The sequence below is a fragment of the Miscanthus floridulus genome, chromosome 17 (genome assembly GCF_019320115.1).
Source record: "Miscanthus floridulus cultivar M001 chromosome 17, ASM1932011v1, whole genome shotgun sequence".
Classification (NCBI taxonomy): Eukaryota; Viridiplantae; Streptophyta; class Magnoliopsida; order Poales; family Poaceae; genus Miscanthus; species Miscanthus floridulus.
In genome coordinates, this window is record NC_089596.1 from 20963424 (window position 1) to 20977409 (window position 13986).

The 13986-nt window shown below is 47.0% G+C and overlaps 1 pseudogene; it reads left to right on the plus strand.

Moving 5' to 3' along the window:
- Window positions 1-5131: 5131 nt before the first annotated feature.
- LOC136515377 (REF/SRPP-like protein OsI_017815) lies at window positions 5132-13279 on the plus strand (annotated as a pseudogene).
- The last annotated feature ends 707 nt before the right edge of the window (window positions 13280-13986 follow it).

Here is a 13986-nt window from a genome sequence, read left to right on the forward strand (position 1 = left end):
TTATACTTATATTATTAACATAGAATTTTCTCATATGATGAATGACTACATGGTTGATCACATGGTACATAGGATCACAACATCACGCACCGACACCGCCCCGGCCCGCCTCACGTCGTCGTCGTCGTCAGCACGCCGGCCCGCCTCACGTCATCGTCGTCAGCACACCGGCCACCGCGTCGACACGTATATATACGTCATTTGTATTCATATGCATTTCGTCCATGCGTTTCTATGTATACGGCGGAGCACCGCCGCCCTCGTTCACCCATGTGTACAGACATATATACGGCGGAGTGGAGCACCGCCACTCTTGTCACACCGCCCTTTCTCGTGCCCTAATTCGCCCTAGTACCGACGTAGTTCGTCCTAGTGTGGCGAATTGCGTCCGTGATCGAGGGGCAAGATTTAATAATGCATATTGTTTGTAGATTTTACGCATGTAATAAGCAAAGATTTGACGTACTATATATTGGTTTTGTTTTTTGAAGCTAGATGGCCGACCCGAGAAATATGGATGAGGAGGAGTTGATGATGAATTTGATCAACACTGGCACTCAAGTTGCCGGCGATGATGGTGCTAAAAATAACGTGCAAGAGGATGTAGATGACGGGAGTCAGTACTTAGCTCTTGAACAAAATGAGCAACAACATATTGGCCAAGTATATATTTTTTATTATTAGCTATATATATATATTATCATATGTCTTATGTGTGCTCATGACATTAAAAATAATGTTTATGTTTTGTAGCCCTCTGGATCGACATCAACAACTACAACGAAGAGTAAAAATGTTCGAGGTCCCAAAAAGCCATTGGAGGGTCGCTTCATCATCTCGGAGTTCAATGTGGATACAGGAGAACCGGGGGGGGGGCGAATAAAATGAAATTTGTGCACCACTGTGGTTACCTTGTACGGGACCGGCTCCCGATTAGTACCCGTGAATGGAAGAAGAAGACCAATGCTCCTCATATCAGTTTTGTCTCCGATCGTGACAAGGCGTTAATTTGGAATGATGTCTTGGTACATTTCACGCTCCAAACAGATGATTATGATGATATAATAGATGGTGATGAATTGAAGGAGCGAGTTAGGGATTGGGCAATGAAGAAGATGGCCACCCAGTTTCAGACTTGGAAGAAACACCTATACACGACGTATGTCAAGAAGAACATAGCACCAGATTTTACTGTCCCAGGCCCGATCTCAAAGCAGAGGTCCTATTGGGATGAGTTTGTACAGTACAAGACTTCGGAAGAGGGTGTGAGTCGGGTGATAAAGAACCAACGTAATGCCCAACAGAAGACATACCACCATACCTTGGGATCAGGTGGCTACCCGACTGCCATTAAGAAGTGGAACAAAATGGAAGCAGACCTTCTTGCCAAGGGTATCAGACCAGAATCACTCGAGTGGGGAGAACGTGCAAAGAATTGGTTTTTCGCTCATGGGGGAACACTAGACCAGGAGACAGGGAAGTGCGTTTATGGCGCAAGACTGCAAGAAGCAGCAGAAAGATTGTTTTATGCTTAGAGAGCTACTGCTAGTGGTGCGTTCAGGCCCAACAGAGATAAGGATGAGCTGACATACGCCATCAGGACTATTGAACATGGTGGCCGAACTAGAGGCAAAGGAAGTGTCTCGTGGGAGCATGGATTCCCTCAGGACAGACCTTCCTACAGAAGTCGCCAGAGAAAGAAGGAAGAAGAGGCACAATGGCTCCAGAGGTTGGAGGAAGCGGTGCGTGAAGCACAGGAGCGGGAAAAAAACCTTGAAGCGAGAATGCAGGAGGAAATCAAAAGGCAAGTGCAAATAGCAGTGAGTGCAAGCAAGCAGGCATCAGAGCCAAGAATCAACATTAGCCAATCTGTTCAGTTGAAAAGCAGCTGCGCTTCCACGGAGATACCAAATCAAGGGGAGACGAGGCTGCATCCACACCCTCTCCAAGGAGGTCTCCAACGCCGCAGCCGCCACCTCCAAGGAGGTCTCCAACGCCGCTGCCAACACCTCCAAGGAGGTCTCCAACGCCTCCCCCGCCCCCGCCTACCAAGAAGCCTAGCAAGAGGCCAGCCCCTCAAACGAAGAACCAGTCCCCGCCTGCAAAGAAAGCCACCGTGAAACCAAGGGCTATTCCCAAAATAATATCTGAAGAGAAGGAAGAAGGAACTTATGCATATAAAAAAGACATGTCTAGATATGACAAACTTAAAATGAATCAAGAAGCAAGGAGAAACCCAGAGAAACCGTACTTCTTCGTAGCTCCGGATATTTTAAGAAAAAAAGTGACTTCTTACCAGCATCAACAGCGGGAATCTCGTAAGCCGTCCAAATCAACGTTATCAGACTATGACCGCACTCTCACCAAGTCAATTGAGGCGGCACAGAAAAAGAAGCGGGCAGGGAAAGGAGTTGCCCAACTCGGACAACAAGCGCACCAATCAATCCCCCCGCTAGTTGTTGGTAATGAATATGGTTCGAATTTAGGATTAATGCATCAGGCAAACATACCTCCGGATGTCAATTTGGATCACCTTGGTGAATTTCTTGATGAGACTGGTCTCGACCTTTACCAGATGTTTGGTGATGGAAACATTGAGAGTGCGGCGGAGGTTGATATTTGGAAGAAAAAATTTGTACTAGGCCAGAGTCTATACAACCCTCAAGCCTTATCTGATCTGGGGACGCAAATGTACCTGCTAAACAAGTGGTACATGCAGGCGTCTACCAGTGGAGACTTCTGCGTTGGTGTCAGAATTAGAGACGAACATTGGTTCCGTGGCGATGATGTTATGTATGTTGACTTTGCAGAATTTCATCAACTATGCCACCTGACCTCTCTGGACAAAGTTATCATTAGCTGCTATTGCCTGTAAGTAATAATTCTTTCGATCTATTATTAAACTCATCATATGTGTGTATATGCATATAAATTATCCTAACAAGTACTATATATATGCAGATTTATAATGACAGAGCTCAGAAAGGAAGGATGCAATGAAATTGGTTTTGTTGATCCCCATATAGTATTCAAAGACCCAATTACTCCAATGACTAATTGGAAGTCTGAGTCAGAGAGTAACCTCATGAACTTCTTAGTGAACCAACGCCACAAGAAGGATATACTCTTTCCCTATAACTTCAAGTGAGTGTTAATCATGTCGATCATAGCCTTAATGGCTCATATGTTGATTCTAGTTAATTAATGAGTGTTATGCGTTATATCCTATAAACACATGCAGCAATCACTGGATATTGATGGACATCGATCTGGTGAAAAGTCACTTGATAATCTATGACTCGATGAGAAAACCACAACAAGACTACCAAGATATGATAGATATTATCCAGAGGTAATTTCGGGATCTCTAGCAACTATATATACACACAAACATGATGATTAACTATATCTGATGACGTGGCAAATTTTTTATTGGGCAGTGTTTGGAAAACCTTTATTGAGAAGCAACACATGGAAAAATGCAAAGCGCCACTGAATGTAATCCCATTGAAAGTAAGTCCCCTGAATCGCATCATCTTTATTAATTAAACATATAGCTTTCACCGGATCACCAGATTGGATGACAAATCTTTTTCTCGTAAAGTGGTGTCTGAGGCAGGAACAGGGGAACAACTACTGTGGTTACTATGTTTGCAAGTTTATCAAGGTGGTCTCCCAAAGAACTCCTACAGAGAGACTCAAAGTACGTTAAAAATACACTATATATTCATTTAATTATTATTATTGATTGTTACTATGTCTTTATATATATATATGTACATATATTAATTTATTTTCCTTTAATTCAAACCTGTAGACTCGATGGTTGGAGGAAAAGGTCATACGGCAAGACCAAATCAAAGCAATTCAAGAGTCTATAGCCGGATTTTTTAATGAGCAGGTCATCGATTCCAAGGGCGAGTTCTACTTCGACCCAACACTGCCATTGAAGCCAAGCTAGAGGATGAGAAGAAACTTGTTATGTCACAACAACTATAATGCAATCTTTTGTAATATATGCACATGAAATAATATAATGTAAAATACACATATGCATGCATGCATGTATATATATATATATATATATATATATATATATATATATATATATATATTTCTATGCTTGAATTGTGTGATTTAATACGTTCATTGTGCTTGAACCGAAACATACTATATGCGCGTATAAATGTATAATTAGCAGCGTACAATACGACTTCGAAAACCTATTTTGAAAAGAAAACAAAAAAATGAAAAGAAAAGAAAAAAGAAAAAAACCTTTAGTCCCGGTTCGTATTACCAACCGGGACTAAAGGTGCCGGCCATCGTGGCATGTCAGGAGGCACCTTTAGTCCCGGTTGGTGTTACCCACCGGGACTAAAGGTCCTCCTTTAGTCCCGATTCCTGACCCGGGACTAAAGGACCCCCCCTTTAGTCCCGGATGCTTGCTCCCGGGTGGGGAACCGGGACTAGAGGGGGTTCCCCACCGGGAGTAAAGCCCGTCTCTGTACTAGTGAAAGCAACAACGCTTATTCCAGATTAGGAAGTTTGGACAGTTGCTATGCCTATCTTATGCAATTAATTTCAGCATTTCCCTTTCACTCCACATACTACTGTAATTAATAAAGCAATTTTAAAGAACAATTACCTCAATTACAAACGTAGATGATAGGACATCAACACAGTTCTAAATGTGACATTTTGACTTGTGATTTGTAAGAACATATGTAGTTTCAAATAAAAAAATATATATGCTGTATATTTTTTAAGAAAAGTAGGACTGAAGAGAGCCCTGGACTCTTCAGAAGTCTTAAATGTTGCTACCTGCTGTTACCGAACTCATAACCTCATGGAGCAGCATTCAACAAGCCTCCTCCAGCCACATAACCCTCCCACAACGTAAAGGTACTATACATAAGAAAATCTGCACCACACATGAAACATTTATTTAGCTGTTATACATAAGAAAATCTGCAGAAAGTAAAAAACAAGATGGAGATCCTAGGACAATTGGTTGAAAAGCAAGCTCCTAATTGAGAAGTGAGGCGAGGAGGGAGAGGGGGGCACTCACCGTGAGAGCGAGGATGCATGGCTTGGCGAGCCTGCCGAGCTTATCGAAGATGCTGAGCGGCCCATGGCGATACAGATGGAGAAGGCCGCCTCGTCACCACGAGCGCCTGACGCCGTGCTCGACCTCTCCGCCTGTACGGGAAGCCGATCTGAGGAGATGGGGCAAAGAGCGGGGGACACCTTGATGTCGCCCAGATCCACGGAGGCTCCCCAAGCAGGCCATGGCACCCTCGATGGGAGCACCACTCACTCCCCCCGCAGCCCGCACCGCCAGATCCGCGACGGGCAGGGAGGTAGGGTTTGGAAGAGGCAAGTGGTACTCATGCACGGAAATCCAGGGGTAGGGAAGGGGAAGTGGAGGAGGAGGAGGAGGGGCCGCGCCGGGGAAGAAGGTAGGGGAGGGGGGGGGGGGCGGTCGTCGGATCTCGCCGGTGGGGAGCAGGAGGGGAGGGGCCGCGCCGAGGAAGAAGGTAGGGGAGGGGGGGAGAGGGAGGGGGCGGCACCGGCCGCCGGATCTCGCCAGTGGGGAGCGGGAGGGGAGGGGCCGCGCCGGATCTCGGGAAGAAGGTAGGGGAGGGGGGGAGAGGGAGGGGGCGGCACCGGCCGCGCCGAGGAAGAAGGGGGGAGGGGAGGGGCGGGATCCGGCGGAGGATGGGCGGGTGCGGGTGCGGGAGGAGGGGAGGGGAGTGTGGGGGGCTGGGGAGGGGAGGGGAGGGTGCGGCGGGGAAGAAGGGGAGAGAGGGGAGCGGAGCGGGCGAGTCCGCGGCGGGTTAGGTTAAGGACTTCTTGGTTTTTTCTGTGTGTGTGTACGTTTTTTTCTGGGCGTTTTAAAATAACCGACAGAATAATAATATTTTTTGTGTGCGTGTATATATTTTTCTGTGCGTTTTTAAAGAACCGACAGAATAATTTGTATTTTTCTGTGAGTGCTGATTTTGATTTTTATGTGGGTTTTCGTATTTTTCTGTCGGGATATTTTGAAACCGAAATTTTTCTGTGTACCGAAAAAAACGCACAGAAAAATTAAACACCCACAGAACAATTCGAGTTTCCAGTAGTGTTTGCTCTATGATGCTCTGACAACGACAGGGTATTCCAACATGCAAATGTTGATTTAAAATTGAAGGCCTATTATATCCAAGTGACATTTCCACCTCCCCCCGCGTCGCTCTCCCCCGAGGGCGACTCGGGCGGCGCCGTCGCCCCCACCTAGAGGCCCCTCCCTACATCCTGCCTGTCTCGGCCGCCGCCAGAGCTCGCCGCCGGAACTCCGGTGGAGGGCAAGGACGGCGGTGGCCAGGTGTCTCCCTCCCTCTCCCTCTCCATCCCTCTTCCTCTCCCTCTCCATCCTTCTCCCTCTCCCGGTGATAACCTGCAGCGTCGTCGTGCTTCTCTTGGTGATGGCTGGCGGCCCAGATCCGGCCTCTCTGTGGGTGGATCTAGTCCCCCGCCGGCTAGATCCGGCTCCGGCGGCGTGGGGGTGGTGCTGGCGCGTTTCGGGCTGGTCCGTTGGGTTCCGGTGCGATTCTTCGAGGGGAACCTTGGCCGGCGGCGCTTCTGGCACCAGGGCGGGCGGACCCCTCCCTCCCCTGCCCGGATCTGTCTCCCTAGCCAGGTTCTGTTGTCGCGTCTCTCCCGGGGGGCTCCTCGGCGTGCTCTTCGGGGGAACTCGACTGGCGGCTCACCCGGTCCAGGGTGGACGGAGCCGACACTCTCCGCCCTGGATCTGCGGAGGAGGTGCTCTCTGGCCTTCACCGACATTGGGGGCGGCGGCCCGCCGCGGCACCCTTTGGGTTTGGTGGGGCTGGGAACGGATGTAGTGATGGCAGTCGGCCTTGGCCTCCTTGGTCGGGGCTGGCGTTTCCTCTGCTAGATCCGGCGTGCTGATGGCGGAAGTTCGTAATGGGGCTGCTGAAGGCTCTGCGCGGCGAGTTTTGACGCTAGGACCGCTTGGCAGGGGCTGGGACGGTGGTGGGATGGGCGACTGGGGCTTCTTCTGATCCCGACCCTCTTCTCCCCGTCACCTGCCTTTCCCTTGCCCGGGCTGGTTCCTCGGGTCAGGCTACCTCTGTGGGACTCCGGCGGCGGCGGATATGGAAGAAGCATGAGGTCGGGGCGAAAGCTTGGACGACGACATCTGCGGATGCCGTGCCCTCTTTGGAGGCGTCCTTTACGACCTCTCTTCCTACCGCGTTGGATGTCGCAGGTGAAAACCTTCCCTCGTCGGGCTAGCTTGTCGACGCTCCTGGCGTCGTTTCCTTCTTGAAGGCTTTGCTAGGCGATCCAGATCCCGCTGTGAACCTCTTGTCGTCAGTCATGGCGCTTCTCCTACAGTGACAGTGCTCGGTGTTGGTGCTCGGTGCTGCCTACGGTTCTCCAAGTTGTATTTCTCTAGTTGAGGTGTCTTAGTTGGGTGGGTGTTGGTAGTTTGAGTAGATGCGACCAAGCTACAAAGCGTGAGTTGTGACAGTTGTTCAAAAGTTGCTGGGGGACGAGTGGTAACACTCTCCTAAGTTGTATGGTTTTTTGGACCCAGTTTCCACTCAAAAAACTGGGTGGGCATTTGCCTTTTTTCTTTCATCGTCTAATAGAAATCACGGCAAAGCTTTTGCCGTCCTTTCGAAAAAAAATTGAAGGCCTACATTTTGGTCCCGAATATCAACTCCAAAAGATTCTGTACAGAGCATGCCAGCTGGAAGCAACTACAATGAACAGAAATGTTAGGTGTAATGACATTTTATATCATATAATAACTCACCATGGACGCACATGCTCTTAAGTTGACAAAAAGTTTAATTATGATATACTTGCTAAGATCATTGGCAGTTACGTTTTTACTACAATATATACCAAAGAAGAACAAGTAATAAATCATGAATGAACAACATAATTAAGGATGAGAAAATGCACTGCCAAGTGACAACTCATTCACCTACCCCACGTTAAATTGTTTGAAGCCAGACAAGGATGGAAGGAAAGCATGCTCCAGGATGGCCCTCCAAACAAGCTGACAAGACACGGCCTGCCATTTAGTCCCGATTTCTGAATCCTGGTAGATCGGCCAGGAATTTGAAAGCTTTTGTCACCAAAATGAACATAGACATTTCTAATTTGGAAGATACAATACCACTGAGAGATCATTCGAGGTGTCGTGATGTCAAATTGGTGACTCACTACTATCACTAAGTTCATCATGGGATTTTCAGTGCTGTGATTGACACCCCTCCTCATCCTCCGTGCTGCAGAACAGGACACCTGCAGGCTACATCAACAGGACACTTGCAAGCTGAAACAGATCCTGGATGGGTTTGCCTTGGCCACCAGCCTGGAAATAAATTTCAGCAAGAGCACCCTGATCTAGATGAATGTCGACAACAACCTGCTGCCTAGACAAGAATCCTTCCCACAGGTGTACCTTGGCCTCTCCGCTGTACAACACTAAAGCTCCTCAGATGTGAGATGACATCTGCCTTCGCACCGCTAATTGCCAGAGAAGATCGATACTCTCTGGATGGAGTGCAATGCTTCTCAGCAGAGCTGGCCGGCCGGTTGGTCCTCCCCAACTCGGCACCAGCACTGTATGTAGCAGAGAAAATTGCGCCCATGGTGTACGTACTACGTAGGCACAGCACTGTACATTGGGGTTTGAGGAGCGGAGTTCCGGCGGATCGACGAGTAGCTTGGCCGCGCAGTGGATCAGACAAAGAAATCGGAGGTTGTGCAGAGGCGGTGACAAATCAAGATGGCGGCTACAGAGTGCACCAAGAGGCAACATTGATTTCTTGATTTCTTCAGTTCAAGGCTTTGCTAAAACCAAGCATCAGAAACTTGAGAACACCCTCGTCTCGTCAAGGCCGACGACAACGTACTCTGGGGTGAATGGTTATATAAAATATAATTCTGCTTCGTACTACTCTGGGGGCTGGGCGTCATATCCGTTTCATGGCAAATGCCGTAGAAAGGAATACGTCGACAATTCGGGTTGGCTAAAGCGTGTACAACATAAAGCAACAGCAATATGGAAGAACTATTATTATATCAAGTAAACATAAATAAGTTCATACATCGTGATACAAATATGCAAATTATTTAGTTAGAATGGAGTAGGAGTGGAAAAGGCCTTCTCCATACATGATGGTTGCTGGTCCTGGCGTTTGTAGCCTGCATTTCTGCTCTGGTGTCATTAGTAGAAACAGTAGTCCCGCCCATAACACAGCTTGGGATTGGAGCTAACCGCTTTCTTAAGGGCATCCCATGCGGGGTGCTCCGGCCCATACTCCCTAATGCCGCGTGCCTCATTGGAGTAACCAAAGCAACTTCTTACGAGAGCAAGACAGGGTAGATGCTGGATGCCGAAATCAAACTCTCCTTCGGTGAGTGACACCATTTTGCCTCCATCAAACTCGAGATAGAGCTCTTGCAGCTTTGGCATGGCCCTAGCTTCGAACAACAACCCAATCGCACAGTTTTCTGAACCTTCTCAAGGATGGAATCCATTTGAGCCGTTGATCTTGAGAGGAGGATGAGCTGTCAGCAACTTCGACGTTTACCCGGAGATGGAGGACGGAAAGAGCATTTAAACTTCCGAGCAAACCAAAGTCTGCTGCCCCGAGATGCTCAACACAGAGAGTCAATTCCTGGAGGTTATCAAGTGAACCAATCCATCTAGGGATCCTTGGGACCTCAATCTGACAGATTTTAATTATCTTGAGGCTGAGGGGGGTAGGGCTCCATGGCTCCTTCACCAATTTTATATGTTGTTCATTGCAGGATATAACCAAAGAATTTAGGCATCCCGTACCAAGTGTACACAGAGATGACACCAGATCTTCACTAACCTCATCATCAATCATTACCTCATCATCGATCATTACCTCCGGTGTCTCCACACATCAATCATTACCTCATCATCGATCATTACCTCCAGTGTCAGTAGATTTCTTAGCTGGCCAAGCTCCTGTGCAAAGCTAGGTGACTGAATGCAAACATTGATGCACCCTAACCGCTCCAATGCTTCCATGTTCTTACCAAATCCACCTGGCAGCTGCACATCGGGATCACATAATACAGTGACCAACCGTGCAAGGCGATCAACACTGGATGGCACCTCTTTTATATGAGTATCCCTTACATCTAGCATTTGTAAATATTGTAGCCCTCCAATTTCTTCAGGAAGCTCATCTATCCATGTGTTACGAAAGTTCAAGTACCTCAATGCAAATAACCTGCCTAGATGTGTCAGATGGTGGGCTTGTAGTCCCGTACAGTCTTCTAAGTCCAAAACACGCAAATGCTTGAACTTCCGCAGAGAAGGCAGGCTATCAAGACTACCTTAGAACACCGAAACTACACGGGCATGATAATATGATATTTTCTCCCGTGAACCTACTAACGCATCACTGACCTCATTCCTGTCCTATAGAGAGAGCCGTCGAATATTCCTGCGTCCATCAACTGCTACTTACATGCTTTTACTTGTTCATATCTTCGCTCCAGACTTCGATCCGGTTGCCATGGAGCTGAACCTCACTGGCTTCGAGCACTAGCCGCTGAGCTCAGGGTCGCCTGGGTTTTGTCCCTATGTTTGATCCTTCTCTTGGTCGCTAAGTATTTCCTTTTGTAAATCACAACTGTGTGATCTATGTCAGTGTTTGGCTCGGTAATAAAAAAATTACCGTCCCAGCTTTAATTTGTAAAACTCTCTTCTGCTTAATGAATACCGTGCCAATGGCACGTTCGAGAAAAAAAAATATCTTGGTTAAAAGCTAGTATGTTTCTCGGTTAATATGAATGCCTTCACGCCTATCTTTTTACATCTTTCGCATGTTTTCATGATCATTGACTATCTAGATCTACACTTTTGAATAGCTGATAATTGTTGATATGCTTGTTTTACTCATCATGCATCATGAACACGCTGGATATCGACTCTCTAATCGATAGCCTTATCTTGTTGGCCACTTGGCCGCATATTTGGAACTATCTGGACAAACACTGGCATGTTCCACCTTAAATTACTGATCGATCTTGTCTTCTTGTCAATTGCAGGGTTAAATTGACCGGCACGCCCTAAGTCACGACCATCCGGTCTGGTGTCCTCCTAAGCCCGGAGAGAGCTCGGGATTTGCTCCACGCGGTGTCTCTCGGCTTGCTTTGTGTGCCGACGCCGCCCCTGTCACTTTTTGCTGTCTACATTAACATATTGTTCAATTCCTTATAGGTGCATGTTGGTGTTCTTCCCAAAGACCTAAATATCATTTGACGGCTGATGGTCATCGGGAGATATGGCTAAATAAATTGATAAAATGTGGATGCTAGATTTATCTCTAAGTCATTAGTGTAATAGCTGCTCTGGGTAGTAGCCTTCTTTTGTGAGTCAAGTTTTAGTTGCACTGCAGACTATGTTTTATTCCTTAAGCTTTTAAAATTTGTGTGTGTCCTTGGTCCATCTAATGCTATGTGAATTTGGTTGTAAGAGTCATCATATTTTAACAGTGAACAATATTATTGTTTATTTGCTTCAATTTGTCCACATGTTGTTTGATTTATTTGTGAAAATGTTCATTGGCCTAAATGTTACAACCAGCAACACAGTTAAGTAGCTACAGAGATGTGTTCACTGTTGATCGCAGTGGTGGAGCTCATTCAAAATTTTAGGTGGGGCAGCATAAAAGATCACACAGAAAACCATATTCTTACTTATATCACACAAGAATAGATATCGTCCATGGCCACGTCTAGCACTGGACCGCTCTCCTCGCTCAAACCATATTTTAGGAGGAGGAGAGGTTGCGGTACCTCGAGTTTGTGCAGCAGGCGGCGGCGCAGGCGCTGGTGCTGGCGGCTGCGGCCTACGCGTACGCCAAGCAGGGCGCGGTCCTGCTCCGCCCCGGCGTTGACCATGTCGAGGGCACCGTCAAGGCCGTCGCCGGCCCGGTGTACGACCGGTTCCACGCCGTCCCGCTTGACCTCCTCAAGTTCATCGACCGCAAGGTAAAGAGGAGGGTCTCTAGTCTGATTTGGTTTTCCTCTTCGTATGTTGAAATTGTGCTACAAATTAGACTTGAGTTCGATGAAATGAAATTCGCAGGCTTAGGTTTCCAGGATGGGATTTGTCAATTTTCTAGAATTGAAATCATGTGAATTTAGCCTTGTAGTTAAGGGTTCGGATTAGTTGTTCTTGATGATATTATTGACCTGTTGCTAGAAATATGTTCTTGTTGTCACATATACTGTGTCTCAAAGGGTTTAATTGTAAGGAATTGGTATCATGGTAGCAAATTGGGATTTCGCAGGGCAGAAGCATGATTGATCAACCTAACAAAATGTGTTTAGCCAAGATTCGAGGCTTATTACTTGTAGAATCACAAGCACCCACTTTTGGCTCTGGACATTTCATTAGTTATTATCCCTTATATTGTATACGCACTACATATTCAAGTCACTATGTCAATTTCTTGCACTGTTTTGACATCCGATTTGTGTTACTGAACAAACATGGGATTGCTGATTTGCATGTTGTCCCCCACTTGCAGGTTGGTGAGTCTGTTGAGGAGATTGACCGCCGTGTCCCTCCAGAGGTGAAGGAAGCCCCAACCCTTGCCCGCTCGGCTGCAAAGGAGGTTCGCCAGGCCGGCCTGGTGGGCACGACCACAGGTCTTGCCAAGTCAGCCATTGCCCGCGCGGAGCCAAAGGCCCGGGAGCTCTACACCCGCTATGAGCCCGTGGCTAAGCGCCGTGCAGCTGAGGCTTGGGTGGCCCTTAACCGCCTCCCACTGGTGCCTTTAGTCAGCAGGGTTGTCCTCCCCACAGCCGCACAGCTCTCAGCCAGGTACAATTCAGTGGTTCTTGACGGTGCCAAGCGCGGGAACACTGTGGCCACCTATCTCCCGCTTGTGCCCGGCTCGCCCGGGTGTTCGCTTACCCCATGGCTGACGTTGCCCCAGCACCAGAGATGCAGCCTATCCCCTCCCAGTAGAAGATGAAATGGAATGGAAACTACATAATCAATTATATCAAGTATAAACTGAGATGTGTAGCAAGTATTACTGTGTTATGTCTTTGTGTATCCTATGGTGAACTAGAGCTCGCATGCGTGGTTTAGTGTGGTGGCATTGCTTGTTCCAACTTGCAATGAGCCTACACAAGTTTATCTTTGTTCTATGGATAATGATGTGTACATTAATGGGTATCTGTTAGAATTCTATAGCAATATTGATGTTTGTGCTTTGTCATCAGTATTCAGATCTGGCTCTGACATTAGGGGTGCACTTGCTCTAAAAAAGTGTTTCTGCAATTTGAGTACCCAATGTGTATGTGCCTGGCTATTGGTGTTGTAACCTAGGACTGTCCGAGGCTGACCAAATGAAGAGCTTGTTTGGTTGGGTATAGGTTCCAAAACCAGCTTAGCAAAAACCATGGCATGCTAAAATCATGGCAAGCCAAAATTAGGGCTGACCAAAATGAGGTCAAAAAATCGTGGCAAAAAAGTCAAGGCATATTTGGTTTAGTGCCAAAATATGATAGCCAATATCTTTTTCCCTCTTGAGCTTTAAAAAGTTTTAGAAACTTACTATGTGTTTTTTGGTACTAAATCAATTGATAGACAAATTTCTAGGTATGCTCTGATTTTGGCGCAATTTTGGGTGAGCAAATTTTGGAACCCAACCAGGCAGCCCGAAACGTGTAGGAAGTTTTCGCCGCCGTATAATTGAATTGTGGACACCAATTGATAGCCAAAAATTTTAGGTATGCTCTGTTTGGCTTGGTAAATTTTGGAACCCAACCAAGCAGCCCAAAATGCGTAGGAAGTTTTCGACACTGTATGATTGAATTGTGGACATTCACCTATGACTTGGTCCAGACATATCAGTTAAACACAAATTTGCTCGTCTTTTTTAGATGCACGTACACCAAACC